The sequence below is a fragment of the Manacus vitellinus genome, unplaced genomic scaffold (genome assembly GCF_001715985.3).
Source record: "Manacus vitellinus isolate BGI_N305 unplaced genomic scaffold, ASM171598v3 scaffold_3_pilon, whole genome shotgun sequence".
In the NCBI taxonomy this organism is placed as follows: domain Eukaryota; kingdom Metazoa; phylum Chordata; class Aves; order Passeriformes; family Pipridae; genus Manacus; species Manacus vitellinus.
The window spans coordinates 20,867,589-20,892,453 of NW_021940535.1; the positions used below are offsets into that span (position 1 = coordinate 20,867,589).

At 37.7% G+C, this 24,865-nt stretch overlaps 1 long non-coding RNA gene across 1 annotated transcript; it reads right to left on the minus strand.

Moving 5' to 3' along the window:
- Positions 1–275: 275 nt before the first annotated feature.
- Positions 276–20,537, minus strand: LOC115307669. Its single transcript, XR_003916011.1, has 3 exons — positions 20,397–20,537; positions 16,394–16,449; positions 276–309 (listed from the first exon to the last, which is right to left on the minus strand). It is a non-coding gene; the product is annotated as an uncharacterized LOC115307669 (long non-coding RNA).
- Between the last annotated feature and the right edge of the window lie 4,328 nt (positions 20,538–24,865).

Sequence of the window (24,865 nt, forward strand, 5' to 3'; positions counted from 1 at the left end):
ATGAAGTACCTCAGACAATATTTCTTTTCCCAAACTCTCATGAGAAAAGCAAAATAAACATGCAGGCTCACACAGCAGCATAATCCATGGATTGTGAGCAGCAGTGCTGGACTGAAACATAGCTAAATCATTAGGCTTTCAATATATTTGGCTCCTAGTTGAAGTGAAAGGTAAAATTAAATATTTTATTAGACCTCCATTGTGTCTTTCTTTTTTAGTTCTAGAACAATAACTTTTGGATACACCCAACAAATATATAAAAGAGGAAAATACTTACTCTCTTCCATAATACTTTGGCCTGTTCTCCACCTAAATTTTGAAAGAAAGGAAAAAAAATATTAAAAACATATTCATTTTAAAATAAACTACAGAAAAATAAATTATACTTGTATATTAATGAGGACTACTGCACCTATCTAAGTGATGAAGTTCTGCAGTTTCAAAACTGTGACCAGAGTGTGACAACGCAGAAGAAGAGAAGAGTGAAAACAGAGGAGGTGGTTTTATTGATGGATTTCTGGGAGAAATAACATGTATCAGTGGTGAAAAAATAGAACTACACCTAATTGTATAAAATCTGACCAAGTAGATAAAGAATATTTTACTGCCAATCTAGTATTTATAATACTAGTTTTGCCAATCTAGTATTTATAATATAAAGTAAGACTATTTTTGTTATATACACTTTGTATACATTTATATATATCCTTTATGTATGCTATACATACAGTATGTACATATACTATATATATTTGTGTACATTTATGTACATTTAGATACCATTTATTTGCATTTTTTGCCTATTTATGGCAACAGACAGAAGATAAAAAGTTTAATATTCTCGGGAAAAAAAAGGTTTCTGTATTTAGACATAAGCCTCAAAATCCTAGAAGTCTCAAGAATTTGCGGGCCGGACCCAGAGCACGCTCAAAGTTGCCGGAAAGACTCCCAGTTATTTCAAAGATGGTTGAACCAACTTTTAGGGGAGGCCACGTCCTCACCCAGAAGCCCTGGGCAGGCCTGGCACCGCGACTCGCTCCCAAAAAAGCAGCTCCCCGTGTCCCCCCTCGGCCCGTGTCCCCCATCCCCGCGGCGGGCCCGGGCGGGGCCGGCAGGGGGCGCCGCTCCCCCGCCTTGCAGGGGCCCTGAGGGCGGGCTCGGCCAATTAACGCGCGCGCGGCCATCGCTAATTACTTCACAGGGCTGGGGGTTTTCTTCAGGCGTATTCCCACAGAAGTGTCTTTATAAAGAGCTGCCCCTTCCCCCAGCTGCAGCACTTTTCAGTGGTGTCATCTCGCCGCGCTGCAGCTTCAGTCAGTGCTTTCATACAAGAAGCACGACAGAACTTCATGGAAGATACACATAAATTCTCCAAATTATTGAAAAAGATTATCTGAGTGCCTGTATATCTCAATAAAGAAGTCTATATCAATGGAATTACTACTTCATGCACGCTAACACACACGTAGAGAAATTGTGGTTTCAAGACTGTTTCATCCTTTAGCATAAAACTGTTTCATCCTTTAGCATAAAAAAAAAAATTAGGTGGTTTTACCCCATTTTATCTTGACTGGAAACAAGAGCTCTTGTTCTTGTTTTCATGATATCTCATTATTTCGCTCATAAAAATTTTAAATTGATGAAGGTTTTCCTTTTTTCCTTTTTTCTTTTCCTGAATAGCAAATGCATAACTGTCACATTTTTGATTCAATAATCCACACGCCATGCACTAAAGCGAAGCAGTTGAATTTCTACCCTGCAGTCACTGAGGCTACAACACAGCACAAGATGAACAAAAGTCTGTACAAGATAATGAGAATCTTCAATGGAAGACCTATGGGAGATCAATCAAGTCCTTACTGTGCTTCTTTCCCAGCTCGGCATTTCTTTTCTAGCACGGCTCTAACAATAGCAGTATCATACCCTTGAAACTCCTGCCTAGGAATAATACCTTGATACAAACATTTTTGAGTTCTGAGGGGCAGGAATAAGAGGGGGAAGCAAACACAGAAGTGAAGAGAGAGCAAAATCAAAGGAATTGCCAAGTGCAGGTTCTGTGTTTCTATGTGCATATATGGGAACTCAGAGAAGAAAGTGTACGAATTCAATTTTTTAAATTTTCTATTTTTATAAGTAAAAAAAATAATATCAAGAAAAAGACATATTACCTCTAAAAGGACATTGTTCATATATTCATCTTCAATAGCACTATATGACTTTATTATCTTGGAACTGAGCAGCCTTCCTGTCATCCTTACAAATCTTAATAACCCTTGAAAGCATATATTTAGCTGGGAACTCAATTAAAAAATGGGTATCAGAAGCTGAGTTAGGTAAGACCACCACATGCAATTTTCTCTTTCATGGAATCAAAGGCCACTCAGTATATTGAAATTTGGGACAAGGAACAAACACATTGCTCTTTCATTCCCACGGAAGGCCAAATAAAACCTTTAGACTATAGAAGGTAAAGCATGACTTTCATTTAGTAGTCAGAATCTGCTTCTATTTAAAGATACAGATTTACCTTGATTGCGTTTATACACTAAATAAACCCCAACACTTCAAATCTACCTCAGAAAAATGAATTAACAGCACTAGCACCCACCCTCAAAATTAGCTTTAAGTACAAGCTCCCCCCAAGTATAAATTACTCCCCCCCATATAACTAAATATACACATAAAGTATAAAAGCAATCTGGAAATAACTCCTTGAACAAATGGAAGCACCTTTTTTATTCTTCTCAACACCATTTATAGAAAAATACAAATTTATCTGTGAAACTTTCATCATTTAACTAGCAACTGACTGAGCCACCCTGGATAATGTGATTTCCACTTTTCCTGCTGTTCACAAACTAAAAGATTTGCTCTTCTGAGAATCCACACAAAGCCCATCTACTCCACTATTCTTCCGCCTATTCCATAAAACAGAAACCTTCACTCCAACATCTTTTAGCATCCGTGTGTTTAAAATAGCCACAACTTCACTATTTGGCATTTAACAGAAAAGATATAGTAGCATTTCCTGAAATGAAGCTCCAGATCTGTCAGACCATCCAAGTGCCCCAGAATATAAAAATCCCCCCGTGTCCTCACTGCAATCTTTACCCTGAAATAATAATTTTTCTCCTATTTCTCTCCAACTTCACCACTAGGAAAACACAAGGAAACAAAGATATTGAAAGATAAAAGATCAAAAATACCATCAGGGTCTCCAGATCAAAACCAGAATGTTGGACTGAACTTGGAAATAAACCAAAAGCCTGCACAATTGATGAAGCAGAGGCTTAAAAATATCAAAGGAGCCAGTAGGTCTGTTTTGTGCGACTGCAGACTCTGTAAAAACTTCAAGGGAAATTCTATATATTCCAGAAGGCAAAGGTGACTGAAATTCAGTTGGGATTAGCTTTCCCTCTCCTGCTATCAATAGGTTTGCACACACAAAGTCAAGCAGATCCACCTAAGAGAATTCTTAGCGCTGGAAAGAACAGAAAATCCACAGGCAGGAAAGTGACTGTTTCCTGGTGGTAGGAGTCCAGAGCAATCAGTCTTTTTCTGAAGACACACACATTTAGGGTTTTTTGCATAGGTAATGGCTGTAAAGAACACTTTCATCACTTTCCATATAGCCCTCACAATTTCCTTGCTGAAAAAAGAGCCACCTTTCCCAGGTGACCAGTTGGTTTTATGCATCACTGGCCCATCTTCCTAGACACTGAGTAAGGGGGGAGATCAGACAGCTTGAGTCATTTAGGACTCTTATGCTAACAGACATAAACAAAGTACACAAACGAGGAAAATTACATATGACAAATTATAGGTCTTCACTAGTGAAAATATATTTTGCCTTAAAGAGCACCACAGCTTGCTCTTACTTCTCCCATATAGAGGATAAATTAAATGGTTGTGCCTTCTCCACTAAAAGTACGTGGCAGCCTTCAATTCAAATGTGAAATGGTAATTTTCTGGCTTAGAAAAGGGTATTATTGCCAATTTCAAACCAAAAATGTTGTTGCAGAGTAGGCATTTCTGGATGTTGTTCCAGAAACCACGGGGAAAATGCTGAAAATCACTACTGAAATTCATAGTTGTATAAATTGTGAAACAGCAGTGAATGCCAAAATTGTTTAAAACTAAAGTCACATTGATCAGGAAATAAGATGTATGGTAAAACAAGCTAAATCACTACTAATCCAGTAATCTTACAAAGCCAGCAACATTCATTGACATCTAATCTTGATGCATGCTCAAAGAGAAATGAAACCCAGCACAGCTTTCCTGCCACTCTACAGAGGCCTTTGGAAGCTCACGTTTGAGACACTCTGCATATTCCAGCTTTGACTGAAAGCCTGCCAAACCTGATTGCCTCTCCCCAGTCCAAAAATAAAAATCCTTACTTGTACACTTAGTCTAGTTTTACAAGTTTTTTTACAATGTTACAGCATATTTTTCAAGGTGTGGATTTAGTTGTACTCAGGTTTGATGTCAAGACTGAGGAGAAAATAACTCTGCCTAATAGACTAGATATCTGAGCTGATTCAATATATTATGTTTACATAATTTTGAAATTTACTGAATTTAATGCACTGGGACTTGCGGCTCCTGTTTTGGCCAGGATGGTTTAGCCCTGGCATGACACACTCCTGTTAATGTACAGATTACTGTACAGATTACTATATTAAAATCCCACACAACTCTGCAAGATAACTCATCACAAAACTACTGGGAATCATGCAAGCAGGAGGTGAGCATCCGCTAATGTGACAGATTTTCATTGCAAGCATTGACATCCAAGCCACACTGCAGCGAAGATTTGAAGATACCCTGAAGAATTCTTTCTGCATAGAAATACTACCACAGAAATAGGATAACCCTAATTTCAGAAAAATTTGATTTCTCTTCAGCTTCATTGCACCAGACATATTTTCTTATCCAGTGGCCAAAGCTGAAATCTAGAAATGCTGCAATGAAAGTTTAGAAATCCCTCCAGGACAGCAATCTGTCTGTAATTCAGAAGGGCCAGCACAGCATAACAGTGTGTACTGTGGACTTCAGCCACTGCCTTAATACATCCATGATGAAAATATAAAAGGGGAAGGAAACAATAAGGTGGGGAGCTGCACCTGGCACTCTCTTCTTCAATACACAGAAAGAACAGACAAACAAGATCCACGAGTTAATAATGGTGATGTGTTTACTCAGAGCAGGCAGCGAGGCATTTTCCCAAAGGAAGTTTAATCTGATATATTTTCTGTTTGGAACAATCTTAATTATTTTTCAGTAACTCTGGTTGACTGGATATAAATATGTTTTTCAGCTCAGTTTGACATAAAGAGAAATAGAAGAGTTTGAATAGAAGCTTTCAAGACAAGCCCAGGAAAAACAGACTGTAGAGAAAAGGAGCTTATTGTCTGTATTGTTCAACTTTTGGCAGACTTATCATAAGCTCACTGCAAACTTTACACTTACAAAACCAACCAAAAGGATTAAGGCAAGTTGCAAGCCCCCATTAAACGGAATGAAGAATAAGCTGTATTTCATTTCTCCTATAAAACAGTTTTTTTGCCTTGGAATTTTTCTTGAAGAAAATTCTACTTAGATCTATTAGCATGTCTAATATTCCCTCCAAATAGGACAAATTATTTCACATCAATGACTCTTAAGCAATTTAAATTGGGAGAAGATTCTTTTGGATGGGAAATATTTATCGACCTTTTTTTAGCTTTTAACCACTTTCTTTCTCTTACCTTATCAGGCTTTCTGGCACCCATGTTTTCAAAGAGAAACAACTCTTGGTTTTGCAAAATGTGTCATATCATAAAGTCTGTTGCTAATTTTGTTAGTAGGAATAGCAGCAATGCAACATCTCTAGTCCCTGGCCAAGGACAGGCCAATAATAGTATGTATGTACCTACTATGTACATACATAATGAAAAGATGGTCTTCTCCCCCAAGATTTTCAGTCAATGGCATTCAGCATGACTGATCTGACAGGCTTCATATGACAAGCCTAACCAGCACCTATAACTTCATGAGTGTTCATGTACTTTGACTGTGTGATGAGGTAGGAGCAAAGACATTCCTCAGAAAGAAACTAGCAATGCCCAAGTCCCCATAATTTATTCCACCTGCTCTGCCCATGTTTCAGAGGCTGTCCAGAGAGAAAGGTGACATGAATAGTTTTGGAAGTGTGCATCTCCTTTTGTCATTCAGTCACAGAACCATGGAGATGCCAACGTTATGACCACTTAAGGGGTGGATATTCAGCCATGCATTATAGGCATTGACTAGACAGGTCTCTGCAGAAAAGGATCCTGGCATTGTTACAGATCAATAAATGAACTTGAATCAATGATTCTGTCTGTAACAAAAACTGCCAAAACCAGAAGGCTATACTGAGGATAAAACCAAGAATGCAGCCAAGAAGACATCAGAGTAATCCTCTCCTTGCAATGTCTACTCAGAAAGCCTCTAGATGGAATATTGACTGTGGGCTGGGGCACCACGTCTCAAGAAAGACTGGAGCAAATAACTGGAGTAAGCAGGGATTTAGCAACCATGAAAAGACATGAAAAGAGATTGGCCCAAAGAAAACAAGATAGAGAGGGGCTGTAGCAGACAGGTATGAAAAAGGCTGCTTTCCAGAGGAAATAAATTTGTTCTCTGTACGCTTACTAGACATGACAAGAAGAAACAGGCTTAAACTGCAAAAAAAAGATAGAAAAATGTTAAAATAATTAAGCACTAAGTAAATAAGCAGAGGCAGTCAAGAAATCTTCATGAAGCCTTTTTCAAGGCTTTAAGAAGTGAATATGCAAACATCTCTTCTTGACACAGGAATGACAACCTCTTGACTTTCTTCTGGCCCTGAGATACCCCATCCAGCCTAGTCCTCACCTCTGCCTGGACTGCTCTCAGGAGATAGGGATTAGCAGGGAGCAGACTTGAATAGGCTGTAAAAATCACCTATAAAACCACAATAATACTCAGCCCACCTCTATGAGGCTCTCAGGGGAGAAGGCAGCACCCAGAAGGCAGTGGACTGAGTAAACTGTTCTGGAAGAGAAAGCCAAACATTCAAGTGATAAACTTGTCACCACTTAACTAAATAACAAGACTCAGTTTCAATCCATCAGCATAACAAAGTGCCAAATTGTGTTTGGTATCTTCTAAAAAATACTCTGAGGAAAAATTTACAGCACCCGGGAGAAGGTAGGAGTGTTCTTCACCACTAGGAAAAATGAAAAAGAATACAAGACAAAAGTAGAGAACACAAAGAATGCTTTTATTAACTGCTGTTCAAAGCTGCACAACTTCTCTGCTATGGTGGCATGTTGTAACCCATGGAGAAAGTAAAATGCATAGCGACCCTTTTGCAGAAAGATAATGCATCACAAAGAAACACAGGAAGCTCAGCAACTCTGACTCTTACTGTGGCACTTGGCTGATTTCCACTCAATCAAGGTTATTTCTACCATTTTTAAACACAAATATTTTAAAAAATAATTTAATGTGCTTATTTGCTTACTTGCTTGTACCAAACTTTCAAAAGAGCTGCTTTAAGCCATCCTTTATGAGGGTAATTTTAACTCAGGTTTGTTTCCTTTCTATGACCTTGAGCAAACTGTCCAGCAGCCAATAATCAATATACCTGACAAAACACCATAAACACTAGAAGGTTACAAAGTCTCCCCCAACATGGACATCTGCTACAAAACCAGAATATATTTCTGTATATATACAGCTCTAACAGAAAAGAGTAAGATTGAACAAGAAAAGAAAATACAAATATTTTCTTGCCTAGTAAGGAAAATAATGGGCTCCTGAACATAAGCTAAAATAAATTGAAATAAATCTTAATCAAGAAGCCTGCTGCTAAATAGTTGGAGGAGGCAGGGTCAGGTTCAAACAATTTCAACAGCAAAAGTGGGAGTCATCTGTTTTGTTATGCAGCCTCCATTCACACAGTAAGGGCATCATTAAATGTAAAAGGAATATCGATGTTACTCTGAATGCAAGTGAAAAATTTGAATATAACATTTAAACTGTGCTCCTTTTTTTTCAAGAATGATGTGTTGAGTCATTTAAATAGGAGGAAAAATATCCCCAGCAGCAGATAAATGCAGTAAGCCACATTAATGCTCCAAATTCTTCTGTAACAACTGAGAAGCACTAAAACATTCCTATGACACATGCCACAACAGTCCACAATTCCAAAAAGATGTGTGTAGTTGGCTGATTTGACCATTCTGTGTGTGTAGCTATATACATGCATGTACAGGAAGTATAGGAAGGACGATAGAGAGATATGTAAAGTTTCTATATTTATTCATATTAGGAAATACAAATTAATCATGTGCTCAATACTCTGTGTTCCTTTGCTGTTTCTGGCTGGAGCAGAGGTAATTTTCTCTGCAATGGCTAGTATGGGGCTGTGTTTTGGATTTGTGCTGAACACAGGGCTGATAGTATAGAGATGCTTTTGTTATTGCTGAGCAGGGCTTACACAGAGCCAAGGCCTTTTCTGCTTTCTGTACTGCCACGCTGGAGAGGAGGTTCAGGGTGCATGGGAGGCTGGGAGGAGACACAGCTGGGACAAGCTACCCAAACTGACCAAAGGGATATTTCATACCATACGACATCATGCTCAATATATAAAGCTGGGGGGAGGAAGGAGGAAGGGAGGGACATTTGGAGTGATGGTGTTTGTCTTCTTACGTGTGATGGGGCCTTGCTCTCCTCGAGATGGATGAACACCTGCCTGCCCATAGGAAGCAGTGAACAAATTCCTTGTTTTGCTTTGTTTGTGTGCACAGCTTTTGCTTTCTCTGTTAAACTGTCTGGATCTCAACATATGAATTTTCAGGCTTTTACCCCTCCGATTCTCTTCCTGATCGTGCTGGTGGGGAAGTGACTGAGTGGCTGAGTGGTGCTCAGCTGTTGGCTGGGGTTAAACCACAACAATTCCTCATCTTGAAACTTGAAAAAAGATACCAGACATAAAGAGAGCAGAGACATCCAGAGCCCTTTCTACATATTATTTAACCAGATATGATGAATACTAGCCCAAATTTGAACGGGTATGTAAATCTGTACAAGCACTTAGCATTTTCATCTACACATAGGCTTACAGATAAACTTTATCTAAGTGGAGATATGAAATAGGCTTTCATTTATTTTGGCTTGAAAACTGCTTACATTCAACACCATGTCTAAATAAAAAAAAACTAAATGAAGAGAGTGATATTAAACAAGGATAAAGGGAAATAAAAAACTAGGGAAATAGTAAAATGACAACACACACATCACCCACTTCCAAAGAGAGATGGAAGGGAGGGTGAAACTTTGCAAAGATTTCAAGCAAATCCATAGGAATAATTAGCAAGTTCATCAGTCCTTAAAGACAGCTACCTACAGTTTGTGCTAATCAAACTGTATCAAAAAAAGTCAGAGCTTGCCATCATGTCTTCCAAAAAGATGGTTTTAACTTTTCCATTTCACAGTGATCAATAAGCGCACTGACTGGTTCATACCATATTCCTCTGATCAACACTCGTCTAATTTGCAAATCATAACGTAGAACATTAGTAAATCAAACCTGAGGAAATTCAAGTGAAACAGACAAACCTCTTCTAGTTTTGTTTAGCTGTAACTACATAAATGAAATTTTACTATCACATCTGCAAAATAATTAGAAAGCTTTCTCCTCCGTTCAGTAGTCAATGGACTGTTAAAATGAGAATGATGTGGCTTCATCTGAGTGCTCCACCATCTTACTATTGCAGCAGAGTGAGACTGCAAGACTCCTGGACTCTAGGAGAGATGAGCTTTCCTGTCAGTCAATAAAGTGCCCTGGAAAAAAACACCAGCAAATTTCTCTGATGTGATAAATACAAGGGAATTTTGGGCAAGCAATATTCCGTCTTCCTTTCTTTCTTTCCTCCACTGCTGCAAACCGCAGGCATTTTGCAGGAACGAAATTCACTACGGACATACTACAGAAAAATGACCTTGGGTGTAAACCCATATTTTAAATTTATATAGGAAAACCTGCATATAGCCAGTTTCGAGGGCTGATGGATACAATAACTTTTGACATTCACTCCATGGGTCCTCTGCACCACTTTAGCTGAACAGCCTTCCTGGCTTTCAACTGCTCTGAGCCACCACCAATGCAGCCAGGCTTTCTATATTTGCTATGAATTTCAGCTGAAGAATTTTCCTCTTTCTGTCAATGTCTATTCAAAATTGCTCTTAACTTCATTTGCAATCCACAGACTACTGCTGTGTCCTCCTTGTATCTTTTTGTTTCTATCATAAAGAGGTTTATGAAAACACAATTAAAGCATCAGCAATATTATAAGAATTTGAAAATATGGGCTCCATTAAGTCTTACATGTGCAAACATTTCCATTAATGAAAATAGTTTTCAGTACAATTCTGCTCATTTTCACTTAATTGCTAGCTAATAGGGTCTCTTGGTGTGTCACTGTGTGTGTTCTGAGGTTTCTTTCTAAGGGAAAGATAACAATATTCTGAATTATCTCAGATAAGCTCTCATGACTTGGCAGTAAGAGACACCTCATAGCAGTGTCTGACTTTTGCAGTAGAGTGATTTGAACAAGTGCCATGAAAATTCCCATTTGCTCTTGCTATTTACCACCAATTTTATGGCTAATTTTAATGCCCTATTACAGCTCTCTGGTACTTCACCACAGTATAGATAGTGTTCTTAGAAAGATGAGGGTAGAGAGAAAGAGGAAATATTCCACTTGTAAAGGTCACTAAGTGAGCAGAATAAGGGAATTAATGGAAAACTTATTGCAATGATTAAAGACTTATTATCCAGTCAGATATACTATGCAAACATTTTACTAAGGCTGAATCTTAACAACCTTGCTCAAGCTTACCTAGTCATAAGCTTTTTAACCAGTGTTTTTAATATTGCTATTGTTTAAACTACCCACTTCTAATTGCAATGTTCTTAGCTTGAATCCCATGCTTCAGGAGAAACTTTGATGATAACTAAGTAAAGAGTAAATTGCAGCAGTTCAGTTTGGGAACTGTGCAATAAGTCTGTGTATTTGCAGCTAGTAATGTACAAGATGGCAATAGCATTACAAACCTGCTAGTGACCATTTCAACAGTTATGTTCTATGAAATGCCACTATGTACACTCTTGTTTTGATAAATCTAGGTAATGGATATCCAGAGGGTCAAAAGAGTTCCAGACCCTCTGGACGGTTTGAGTGAAAAACCCTCAGCAGTACAGTCACCATTATTTTAGTCTCTTATAATTATTTAAGCAAAAAGAAAGAGGGATTTCTTTCTTCAGAGAAGTGTCCCTTTTGTAATCATATTTGCTTTCAGTCAAGAAACCATAATTTTTATGTTTTAAAGGCAGAGACAATAATTTCTACCGCTTCTGACACAACCTATTTAGAATTCAGAATGATGAGGAAGGCAATTAACTGACATTTTTCTACATAATAATATAAGTTAGGGCTCTAAGGCTTTGCCTACACTAGGGAAATTTAGATGAGTTTCTCGATGTTGCTGACACTGGCTTGGCCAAGGCATTGTTAGGAGTGTGGAAGGTCTAATGCAGACAAATTCGCAGCCTTAAAAATTGCCGTCAGCAATTAAGGCTTTCTTGGAACAGAATGGAAATAGCATTCACAGGTATGAATATTTCTACACAAATAATCCAAAAACTCATGGGTAAGATTCATTCCCTCTTTGAAGAAAATTTATAATGTGCCTGTTGTTTAACCAGATATAGTCCAGAGTGATGTCCCCATCCTTTCTTAATTTCTTTTACTTTTTTAAAGGCTCCATTTCTTCAAAATATATTTTAACTTTGAATAATCTACTCCTGAAATATTTCTTAAAATTAAGAATTATTTAAAATGTTCCTTTTGAATAAAATAAGGAAGTTGAAAGCTTGAGTTATTTTCTGAGAATATAATTTTTCATCAGCATTTCTGTAGAATAAACCCTTAAAGATGCTTCATAATATGACTTTCTTACAATACAAATCTGATTCTTTGGTGCCTATTATCAAATTTGCTCAATATTTAAAAGCTACTCCTCCACTGGAACTGTGCTTTTAAATGGAACTTTTTCTACTTAAAAGATAAATCATTAAAACACTGCTGGAAGAAATATGGTTACAAATGAGAATATTGGCAGAAATCCAATGTTATTGGGAAGGTAGGATTTTTGTATTAGTCCCACTACCAGTGGTGATTAATTAAAAGACATTAGATACCTGAAGCCAAAACAGTTAATTCAATATATTCCCATTGCAGGAACAACCTGCTTTTGCTAGACAAGATATTTATGCAAGCAAAAAGAAGGAAAATCATCATAGCAAAGCTAAAAGACACAAATATATAAATGTAAATAAAAGATATAAATGTTCATGTTTATTTACAGTCCCAGCTTTTAGTCTGGTGGTTTGCATATCAGGATTTCTGTCTCCACAGTATACTTAATCAAGAAATCCACACAAATTAGATAGAAGGGCAGAGATCTGAGGCTAAACCCCCTGTGACTATGGAGAGGTAATGGAAGAGCAAATGAATGCAGAGAATTGAAAGATGGCAATGGAAAAGATGGAGGCATGATGAAAATGCCAAGTGGTGAGAGAAAAAAAACAACCTTCAACACTTGTTTATCTGTTGATGTCACAGATTTTGTTTGCAGCAGATGCTTCAACTCCCCTGCAAACAGTGGAGAATTTAGCAACTGTGAATGCAAGGCATTGTCCCATAGGCATGAAGGATTTCAAATTATTTGCAATGTTTATATTTGTCTGAAGCAGTTTGAATACTAAATTAAAGAAGTGAACACTCTCAACAAGGTCCAGTTCCTATGATATGCACATGGAGAGAGAAATCTTTCCTGTCAGTCACATATCCCACTGACACCTGCTCTGCAGATGTTGGATGAGCATCATGTTGCATACTAAATAACTACCATATTTCTAATTAATATATTTTCACACACAACACAAAATTAGATTTTGAGATCTTTCTATGTAACTGACAAATTCAGGATTAGTAAGACATCATCTTCAGTGAAGCAAGCCTACACAGTCATCAGATCACACTGAAGTCAAACTAGAATCAAGAAAACAACCCCAAAACACCCTTCTTACAGACTGTGTGCTAAAAAAAAAGCTAATAGGTGTCATAGGAACATAGTGATGAATTCTCTCTCTAAAATAATCTGCGATGCTCTATGAAACCACTATGTAGTTCTGCTTTCTAATAAACCAATAATATGAACTACAAGGAGCAATCTAGCTATCAGGACACCCCATCTGCCCCACTTCTCCAACTATATGCAAAAGTAAAGCACATCGGCAGTGTTTCAGTGGTTTTATGGCCCTTGAGTCAGAGAATCTGTGTTTCCAGCAATCAGTCTGTGAACACATGCAGTTGAGCTACACAAAGATTCAAAGTCCAAGTAACAAGAACGAAAGATCGCAGTTGGGAATTCATACTGCTTTATATACCTACCCTTAAATAAAGTCTGCATTTTCAGCTGTTTAACTAAATTAAAAACAAAATCAAAACAACTCAAAATAGAACTCTGCAGTCTATGAAGTGAGCCACTAAAAATGGTTCATTAGTCAGAACCAAACGTAGATCATGTGAAACAGATGGTTTTTACTTATTTTGTTATGTACTACTTTGTCAATGATAATGCTTTCGGAAAACTCCATAAAGGAGTATGGTGTAATAAACACTTGAAGAAAAGTACAAAGATCAGTGTTTACAGAGCCATAGTGCTGTCTACTCTTTTATATGGTTCCGAATCATGGGTCATCTACTGCCATCACCTGTGACTCCTAGAATGCTTCCATCAACACTGTCTCCGTACAATTCTAAACATCCACTGGTCAGATTATGTGACCAATACATCTGTTCTAGAGCAAGCAGCAGTCACATGTATTGAGGCCATGTTGCTGAGAACACAGCTGCACTGGGCAGGACACGTCTCAAGGATGAAGGACCACCGCCTCCCTAAGATCCTGCTTTATGGTGAACTTGCCACCGGCTGCCACAAGAGAGGAGCCCTGAAGAGAAGATACAAGGACTCCCTGAAACAACATCTCAGCCTTGGCCATATTGATCAACATAACTGGTCTACTCTGGCCTCAAATTGGGAGGCCTGGAGACACACCATCTATAACGCTGCTGCTTCCTTTGAGAATGCACGCAGGATCATCCTTGAGGAGAAAAGACAATGCAGAAAGAATTGTGTCTTGCAGAATATACCACCTAAGGAGTCTTTCTGCTGTGCCTTTTACAATTGGACATGTCTATCTCATATTGGCCTTATTAGCCACCAACGTGCTTGTAACAAATGTGGATAGAGCCTTTCCCAAATCTTCGTTCGTGAAGTCTAGCCATGATGATATGTACTGCTTTGTCAATGATGTATTAATTTAATTAACATGATCTTAGCTTCTTTCTGCAAATCTTTGGAAGTGACCTGAATAGGCACTAAATATGTATATGGTCTTTAAGCATCAGGCAAAAGGATAACTTCAGTTGTATGTAATATGTTCTTGAGTTCAAGGAAATAAGTTCAATACAGCACACCAGTAAAGAGTTCACAGCTGCACATTTAATCCACTTGTGCAGATAATCTTGTTCCTAGAACCAGAATACAATTGCTATTCCACTTCAACATACTATTTTACCTTGATTTAAATTTTCACTCATGGAGGCAAACTAGAAAATGCTTTAATTTTCTAGTTAGCGCAATGAATTTTGGATTAAACTTATTTAGCTTAACTTGTAGCCCCAAAAAGATGAGTTTGAATTGCAAACATGGTTTCCTAAGCATTCAGTGCTTATTAATCAGATTTTCTAAAAATAAGTTCTTCCTCAAAGTAGTTCCAATATGAAATAGATAAATAAAATATTAGATAAACCATTGTCTCACACAAAGAGAGAAACTCCTCTAAGGCCACGCTGGAAATAAATAAATTTTTTATCTTAACTATTTTCAACTATGTTCTCTCCTTCAAAGAATACCAGCCACAGTGAACTAACTGTCTTTTGGATTGCATGAGGATTTCAGAGAGCAAGGTCTCGATAAAACCCTTCAGCACACGTGCACTGAAGTCCCACAGGACTAGCATGTGCTCCATCTCCCCAAGCCTTGTCTTTGACAGGGAGAAAGAATGACATGAGGGTTCACCCACTCTGGTATTTTACTTGCCCTTCTTAGCATCCAGTGTATATGTTTTGAGACCATCCCAAACTGACAGGGCTTGAAGACTTCCAGTCTGAGGCCAAGACCCTGCTCTCCCTGCCCTCAAACTGGTAAATGGCACTTGAGAGAAAAATGCAATGGCCTTTTAGTTAAGGCACTGGGTGGACTCAGGAAAACTGTACTCAATTCCTGGCTTTGCAATGGATTTTCTTCACAAACCGAGGCAAGTACCTGTGCCTTGATACAAAACCTCCTGCCCCACACAAAAGTGTTTTGAGACAGTACCTTAATATTTGACAGATGCCAGGACTCTGCTTTCATGGGTACACAGTGTGGGAAGCATGACTCAGGATGATGTTTGGGAGTACAACTACATATCAGGACATGAGCTGCAGTTTCTGTCTTCTTGCACATCATCTTTTATACCTTGTGCAATCACTTCATGCAGTTAGTATTTCTGTTACTAGTATTACGTGTCTATTTGCACAAAATTTGTCCCTGACATTATAGAAGATAAGGCTATCACAGTCTTATTGATTGAGCAGAGACATCTACATATGTGTTCCATTACTATTTTGCCATGCAGGTTGAGGAACGGACATATTAAAGTCAGTAGAAGTGGAAGAAATACAGCAAAAGAAAATAGGGGGACAAGATAACTCAGCCAAACCTGCAGCCCTGCAGATTTCTAAATATCCTACAACCTTTAAAGTTTCTGTGACAGAACAGAGCTCTCTGGGTATCACTTCAGTATTTTAACTTGAACATAATACTTGGCATTCAACAAACTGAAGCTACATGTATCATGGTGAAACATATCACACAGATGTTATTATGCAGATTCAGGAAGAAAAATACACCTTCATTTAGACAAGGAAACATAAAACTTCAGGTAGTATACAGAAAAGCACATTAAGCAATGATTAATAAGCATTTGTCTAATGAAGGTGCTTCTAGTGATAGAATGAGGTTGCCATGCCTAATTAGCAGATATTAATTTGCTTTAATTAATCAACCTTAAGAAAAATGATTATATAAAACAATGGCACAGAAAAACTAAAGCAAATATTACCCACAGACTGCACAAAAGATTTTTTGGTAGTCATATGCTGCTGACAATTCATCAGATATAACTAGGTAGAGCAAAAAAACTGACCTCCCGAGGACAGATGATTCTCTTGGGACGTGGTGCCTCTTGTTGCAATTGATACACTGTCAAACACAAAAATGTACAGATCATTAGAAGATGGCAACATACACAAACTTTTATTCAGATGAGTCTTTTTAGCCGGGGGCTGCAGAGAAAAATGCAAATGTAAAGAATATGACAGCAAAATGAGGTATTGCAGTGTGTCTAAGTAATTTATATGAAAATTGGTTGTTGACCTGCAAACTAACTAAAGTGAACAATGCTTTAACTTTTAGAAGTATTATCTCCTTTTGTACTGTTTTTTACATTTTTATACTAGGGAAGACTAGCGAGAAATAGATACCAATTATTAGATGTATCTCAGGATAAAATCCCACTATTGCATATACTGTGTTGCAACAACCCAAGAACAGATTGCTTACCAGTAGCACCAGCAGTTTTTTGGATAGGCCTAGAAAAAGTTCTGTACCTTTGAAAGGGCTCATCGCAATCTCATAATTTATTTCAAAATTTGCTGGCAATTACTGAAGAGCAAGCAAACATTCCTTTCAGAACCATTATGTCCTATTCAAATGGCCCTGGATCAATTTTGCAAATCTTCTGAGGGCTGGAGCAGAGAGACCTGAGGCTAGAGGTAGTTGCTGCCTGGCCCCAGCCTCTTCACTGCATGTATTTAATGAGATCCTCTCCCTCCCTTCCACTCCAGAGTCGTGAGAAGGAGCTGACATGCAATGACAGTAATCAATTCCAGCACAGACAGACTGTCTCTCTGTAACTCCAGTAAAAATCCCAGAGGTTTGGATTCCCTCCCTTGAGAAAGGCCTTCTGTATGCTGACCTTCTTGTATTTGGAAAGATCATGTTGAGTCTATGAATTCTTTTAAAAGACTGAGTTTCTAGGATGATTTTCTTCATGATGGTAGTGAAGCTCAGAATTATGCCCTGAAAGGTGGTAGATTATGGGAGGAATAGAAATGCCTGTGGGTTTGATAAACACAGAAGCCTTGTTGCAGAAAGTGAATGGAAATAGTAGGTGTTAGCCCTCAGCACTTTTTCGCACCTTGTGCACCTTCTCTTTTAATGGGGCAAGAAGTGATGAAATCTAGAAAGTGGGGAAGTCCTTCAGCCTGCACCCAAGTTTGTCACACAGGGGATGGTAAAGCTTTGAGGGCTTCTCCCTTCTGCTCATGTCAAAGTGCAAAAACCCACAACCTCTTCTTTTCCCAACCCAAGCTTTATCCCTGGTTCCTTAGAGGGGCACAGAGAGTTCACAATTTCTTATATTCTCTATCAATTTTAATGCATATGGATGTGGTCTAGCTCTGAGTTTGTACTCAGTCTTTGGATACACCCTGCATCATTCAGCACTGTCAGAACTTCCACTACTTTTGCACAAGATAACTTCTGGTCTTTCTTGCCTCTTGCAGTTATGTAACTAAGATTTAAGGACTTACTTCTACTCTTTTGTGACCAAATGATTTGTGTATCCAAATGAATTGTCAAAGAAAGCATGAAAATTTTGTTCAAAAATCACAGATAATGTTTTAAAACTCTGATTATTCTGGAGCCCAATTTTAGAGTTAATTTCTGAATGTCTGAAATCAGCATAACTACTGATTCAGCAAGTTAGTGATGCTTACTACTAAAGATAGTAAAAAAATAGGAACTTTTCCTTTCCCACATACATTTTCAATGGAGAGAAAGAACTCTAAGGATTCAAAACATTGCAAGAATATGATTGCTTCTCATTTAATTATCTATTTCCCCAATTAATTCATTTAAATTTTAACTGAAAAATAATACTTCATAAAAATCCTATTTTTAGTGATCTAATCTGTTAAACATTAACTGACACAGCATATTAAGCTAGTGGCTGTTTCTAAGAAAATTTGTTAACAGTGGTGCAAAACAAGTTGGTCTGAAGATCACATAGGAAGCCCATCTTGTGATGTGCTGCATTTATAAGAAACGGAAAAAAGCAAAGAGGTCTCTAAAATAACCAAAAGAATCTCTGAGGCTGATAACTCTGGAGAAGCAATGGTGGGGAGAAGAGTCTGCATTTTACAAAACAAAGGAAGGAATGATTAACAGGAAAGAGCAGGTACATGAAAGACTTGAAAGCAAACACAAAAAACTGGATGATGATTGGATGTAGTGGGATGAATCAGTGCAAGGAAGACAAATCCTCTTAACAACTGTATTTTGAATAGATTGGAAAAGGTTGCTGTCATTCTCAGAGAGACATGGGTAATTAATCTGCACAATAATATGGACTGAGAAATATATCTGATTTAGAAATACATCAGAAGAAAATGTGGTAAGATTATTACTATACAAATAAATAATAATAAATTATATGCTAAGTGTGCAGGATGAGAAAATGGCCCAAGCACGACTGAGGTTGTGAATGGTGGTAATCACAGAAAATGTCATGAATGGGAAATGGTTTCCTGTGAAACATAAAGAATTCAGATTTGACCATATTAGCTTTAAATTGGTAGGCATTAAGCTGACAGAAAGTCAAGCCAGAGGAACAACAAGAGGAGAGAGACAGAGAACCATTAGATGGAGGGAGAGAAGACAGATCAGGAACAGAGAAAAGAACTGAGAACCACCACTGGCATTGTGGTAAGGGACACCAAGCAGTTCAATGGGAGACAAACAACAGAGAAGAGACAGACTGACACACAGCTGCCAAGGATGCCCAAAAAAGACACACAGCAATGTAAGGGTGAAGAAGGTAAAAAAAGTGGAAAACAAGGAAAGGCAGTATCTCACAGACTAAAGTATTAGGGAGCAAAGCCAGTGTGACCCTACCAAAAGCTGTGTTCTCTTTTAGAAAGGGTCTCTCCTGTTTCTGCTTCAAATGATTGCTATGTGAAAGCCTGCTAATGGGCTTTGAATACAAGTGCAATATTATGGCTAAGGTGACTTGAGAAAAATGTGCCCTACAGCTAAGTTCCAATGAGCACAGGCACCTCATTAAGTGACCTCATTTTCAGAAGTGCTGAACATCCTGCAGCTCTGCCTGATTTCATTATACACTTTTTCCAAAGTGCTGGGCACTCACACTGTAGCTGACATTGCTGAGACCCCGGCACAGCCCAGGGAATGGTCAGATTCAGAAGGTACATGCCCATCTACTTGCTCAAATGATAAACAAGCCTTGCCTTTCTGCCTCATTTTCCCACCTCCACCTCTGAAAATTTCAAAACAGAAACCAATGTATAAGAATATGGTTAACTGAAATAACAGAAAAACACACTTATTTAATACAATGGTAAGCAGTGATTAACATCTGACCCAGTCTATTTCCAGCATTTAGAACTGACAGGCAGGTTACAGACAAACCCGCTGTGATCATAAAAAAGATGACACTTGAACATAATGATGCATTATTATCTTAGACCTGAGAAAATGAATCTTATAAAAAATCAATTTCATGCAAAAAGAAAATGTATTATTACTGCTCAGAGAAGAGCATCAGACTAGGAGTGGCTTTTTGTTCAGCATCAGATGCAAATGAAATGTACAGCAATAATACACACTAAATATTAGACAAAAATGCAGCACTGCTACAGAAAAATGTTGTAGCTTTTAATTGGCTCTTGAACATCTTTATCAGTTTCAGACTTCAGAGAGTTTGCCTGCATTCATAGTATCATAATCATGTCCGAATTTACAGTGTTAACAAAACTCTAATTTATTATTGAATTTTTACAGGAACATTCCTTTGAGATGTAAAGTAGCTGGTTAGAATATATCCTTCTCTCTTTTGTTCCTGCTACAGCGTGAGTTGTCTCAGGGGATGAATAAGGGAAATTCTACAATATGTTTTAGGAAGAACTGTCTAATTCCAAAATCCAATCTGTCTAAGAAACAAAGGGCTGACATGCAAAAAATAACACTTACTCCTCTTCTGCCAGGAAAGAAGGGCTATCAGCAATTTCTTCATATTTTTTTTTCATTCTGCAGTGTGTCAGGACCTCGAGCTTTCTCCTTTAACTCACCTATGATGAGTGTTCAGTGATGCTCCAGCAGAGAGGAAAAATTCCTATCATCGGTTTTATAAAGCAGCAAGGAAACATACTGCCTTCTTCTGAGAATATTTCGCAGAGTTCCTTAGTTTTACCTCCTCGGCCTCATCTCAGTCAGGCATTTATCCATGTGCCGAGCTTGAACAATATGAGCTGTCCTATTTCTGCAGGATTACTCACATGCTTAATTAGGAACCTAAGTGCTTGGCTGAAACAAAGACTTAATTTCTAACAAAAATGAGTCTCGGACACTGTGCTTATTATTTGATGAAGGGCAGAAGGCACAGAAACTTTGTGAGGAGCTGAAGCATCGCATCAGCTGATGCTCTGGGCTTTGCCACACTGCTTCACACCAGCATACTGATCTTAAATAATGCAAATAGACATTGAAGTGGCATTGACACATGACTGACTTAGCACATGCCAATCTCAACAGTGGTAAAAGGAGAAAAAGAGTGGTTTTATATCTCTTCAAAATTCAAGCACATACGTCCTGTAGCTGGAAACCAATGACTACCCTGTTTCAACAGTCAAACAAATTGCCTACTCATCCCATGAAGCAGGTAAGATCATTGTCTCTGCTCTAAGAGGACAGTGCAGCACTGGAGCAGGTTACCCACAAAGATGGCAGAGGCTCAATCCCTGAAGGTTTTCAGGACTGTTATGTAAAGTCGTGGCTGTTCTGCTCTAGACCTGACAACAGTCATGCTCTGAGCGGGAAGCTGGATTAACTCATCCCAGAAGCCCTTCCAACCCACATTCTATGATTCTTATCTTCCTTTCTTTACTAACTCAATGATAGTAAAAAGGCAAAATGCTATTTTGTATAATACGCCTAACACACAGCAGACTACACAAAGAAATCAGTTATCTGATATTTATTTGTTGATTTGCTACTCAGGTATAAATGCAATCAAACCCACTGCCTAGACCCTGCTGGATGCTAGAAACTTTCTAGATTTTTTTTCCCAAGTCCCTTCCTGGTATTACAAAATTATTCTTGCCATTTCTTTTATTTTTTGTGTCCCAGGGCTATCAGGAAAAGTCTGAAAAACTTTGTAACCTGTGAAATTTATGTGAAATTCTAACAATTCTTCATAAGCAGATGAGGATCTTTTGATTAGAAGGGTTCATCTTCTCTGAATACAAACTTATGCATTATGTCAAAACAGTAAGGCTTCAATTCTGAAAACTGTTCCACTTTGATCAGCATTTGTCCATGGACACGTGCAATACTGTTTATTTGAATACTTGGCATAAACAGGAAAATCTGCCTTTGTTGAGAATCTAGAAGGACTGAACCCTTGATCATGATGTCAATAATAGGCAACATAGTGCAACTAAATTTATGCAGGACTTAAAACAGAAATCAAAACTGTATGCAAAGTATCTTACTATAAGTTAGGAGACTTTAAAAGCTACTAGCTAAAATAGACCAAAACTAATTGTTAAATTTGCAGTAAACACAAGAGTACTAAGCATGAAATTCATACACTAAGTTAAAATTGTGATGAGACAGGACAATGGATTGAATCACAAACGAACACTATTGCTAGACATAACCTCTATAATTAATTTACCAGATTAGGATTTTTCTAGCTGAGTAAAGAAGTATACATTACCTAACATTGCAAAGAAAAATGTGTATCTGTAGCTAAGCAGTCTCAGCAGTAAATTTTTGTAACCTTAAACTATTTTCTGCATTTTGGAGTTGTGTAACTTCTTCCAAGGTCATTCATGCATGGAGTTCAGATGCTGAGGCCATGACTTTGTCATTACCACAATATTGACATCCTTCATGTAGCAGAAGAGGAAATATATTCATAGACTATGAATTAATTATTTTTTTCTTTTTTTTTTTTTTTTAATTTAAAAAAAAAATTTTCTTGGACTATTTGTAAGCTATCAGGTAAAAGTAACCAAACTTTTTCACTGCATGCAGTGATCTGCCTGCTGCATCATTAGGCCAACTAAGAGCAGGTAAGTAAAGGTATATGCTTGTTTCCTGACTTAATGGAAACTTCCTGCTAACAAGGAAACATCTGTCATTTCAAATACTGGTCTTGTCAGAGTCAATGGGAGCTTTTTCACTGATTTTGAGTAAGCCAGGTTCCTCTTTTTTAAAAAAAATCACTCAACTGTCTGCTTCTTTCTAAGTACTCAGCAAAGTATGCATGAATGGTCTAACTCAGATACACTCTTGTTGACTTTTTAGAAGGTTTCTCTTACACATTCAAAACATTGCAATAACAACAACAAAGTCTCTAGAAAACAGTGTTCTAAAAAGCAATTTTTGAAATTTAATGGGATATTCAAATTTTGGTTGAAAAACTCTGAGTCCATTCTGGGGCAGAATGTCATTCTCGGGTAAAACAGAGGTGATGTCTTTGAAGTCAGCAAGGTAGTTTAATGTGCATATAAGTGAAGTTAGCAAGTTTATTCCAGTCTTTAAAATTATACATGTACATGCATGTAACTACTGTTATCCTTGTCTTTTTGTAGTTCCATTTTGGTAATGGCACTGTACTGAATTTGGAGTTGCCACAATAAAAGAGACACTTAGGATAGTTCTGTATCTGAAAACAAAAAAATAAAACAGCCTCTATACCCAAAGCTACTTACTTTTTATTAAAGTTCCAGTAAGGGTTTAAAATACAAAGATCAAATTTAAAGGCCATCTTTAACAAGGGATTTAAAAGCCAATATTTTGTCTTAGATCTGTGCTACTCTATTAGAAAATACATTTGGAACAAAGCAAGGGAGCATAAAATATGCACTTCTGCACCGCACACTATGTAAATGATTTTTCTAAAGGCAGACAGGAAGGTTCAAAGAACTGATAGTGCTGTCTCCAACTTCTAAACTGTCACTTCAAAAATCAGCTTCTATTGCTAAGGATCAAAAAATATTATTATCTTAAAGTGATTTGGTGACCCATATAAAAAGACAAGTATACTCAAGCCTGACCTTTAGTAAACACATGAAGCATTAACCTCTACCTCTGAAATCCTTCCTGAAAATCTCAGCAGAGAAACCATGAAACCCAGGATTTCCACATTTGTAAGGCGACCCAGGGAGTCTGGCACACATAACCCTGCTGCCCTTGCTTCATGGAAATCCAAAAAGATTCAGGTTTTGCTGCTGTCCCATACATTAATTTCTACAAGCACCTAGTACATTTATGTCTTTCTTCTAAACTAAGACAGGGAAAAGACTTAACAGTGACTGACACCTCGGTAAGGTACTAAGATTATTCAAGTTTCTTGTATACTTACAGTATGATTTCCATATTGGAGGCTGGTATTCTTCAGCATCTAAAATAGAAACAAAAAGGAGGAAACAAATCAGTCAATTGGCCACTGAGTCAAACTGTCAGCATGTATTTTTCTGCTGAGAGACCTCTACTTGTCAGCAAAATTCACATTTTTTTCCCCAGAGAGATGCTGGCCTATTTACAGTACAGTTTCGTATGTGAGAGAAGAATATAAATTTCAAACACTTGTGAATCCAATGTGCTTTCCCAGCTTACTCAAATGTAACAGAAATTAATTTTTTACTAATTTGCATATAGTTTCTTGACTCACCAGTATTTTTAAAATAATTAACTAGACGGGTAACTAATTAATTTTCTTTATTTGGGATGATAAACAGAGAAATCACTACTGGTTTCAGTCAGGCTTCTAACTCCACTAGTAAGATTTGAGAATGAGTATCAATGAACAACACACATCTGAGCTAAAAAGATGCCAAGCTCAGGCTGCACTACAATGCACAGATCTGATAGTTTCAATGAGATTCAATTACACTTCTTGAACCCACTGGAGCATGCAATTGCCATATTTTCCAGAAATGGCATCAACAAAAATAATGAGAAAAATATAGAAAAAGGAAAGACTGCAAACCCTGTAATTATAAGCAGACAATTATTGCCATTATTGACTGAAGGGGCATGAAGAGTTGGTATCTTCTGTTAGCGCCCACTCCACAAGCAAGTTTACAGCTGGACTGTATGGTCCCACTCCACAGGGGAGTTTCCAGCCCTCTGCAAAAAAGCCATTTGCTGCAACCTCCAAAATCACAACAGAGACCAAGCTCGAGTGGTAAGAGTTAAGTTACCTTACACCAGCACAGAGGGTGGGGCACCGGGTACTACTTTGGCTCTGAACTGTCATGTAGCCAAACACTTTGAAGAGTCATTTACCGAGGGTATGTCATTAACCTCCCAATCCTGTGCAAGCTAATTAAGGTGTTTGTTATTTACTGAACTTCTCCTTAAGTTATGCTAATATAATTCAATTATAGTTGCATAGCTCATGCTCCTTGTCTATTTACATACATACAACCACTTTAAATATAACCCTGCAAAAAGTTTGTTTACTAGGAATGTTAATCATTAACTGCCATCTGCCATTTTTAACTCTATTGTTTTAAAAGAGGATAAA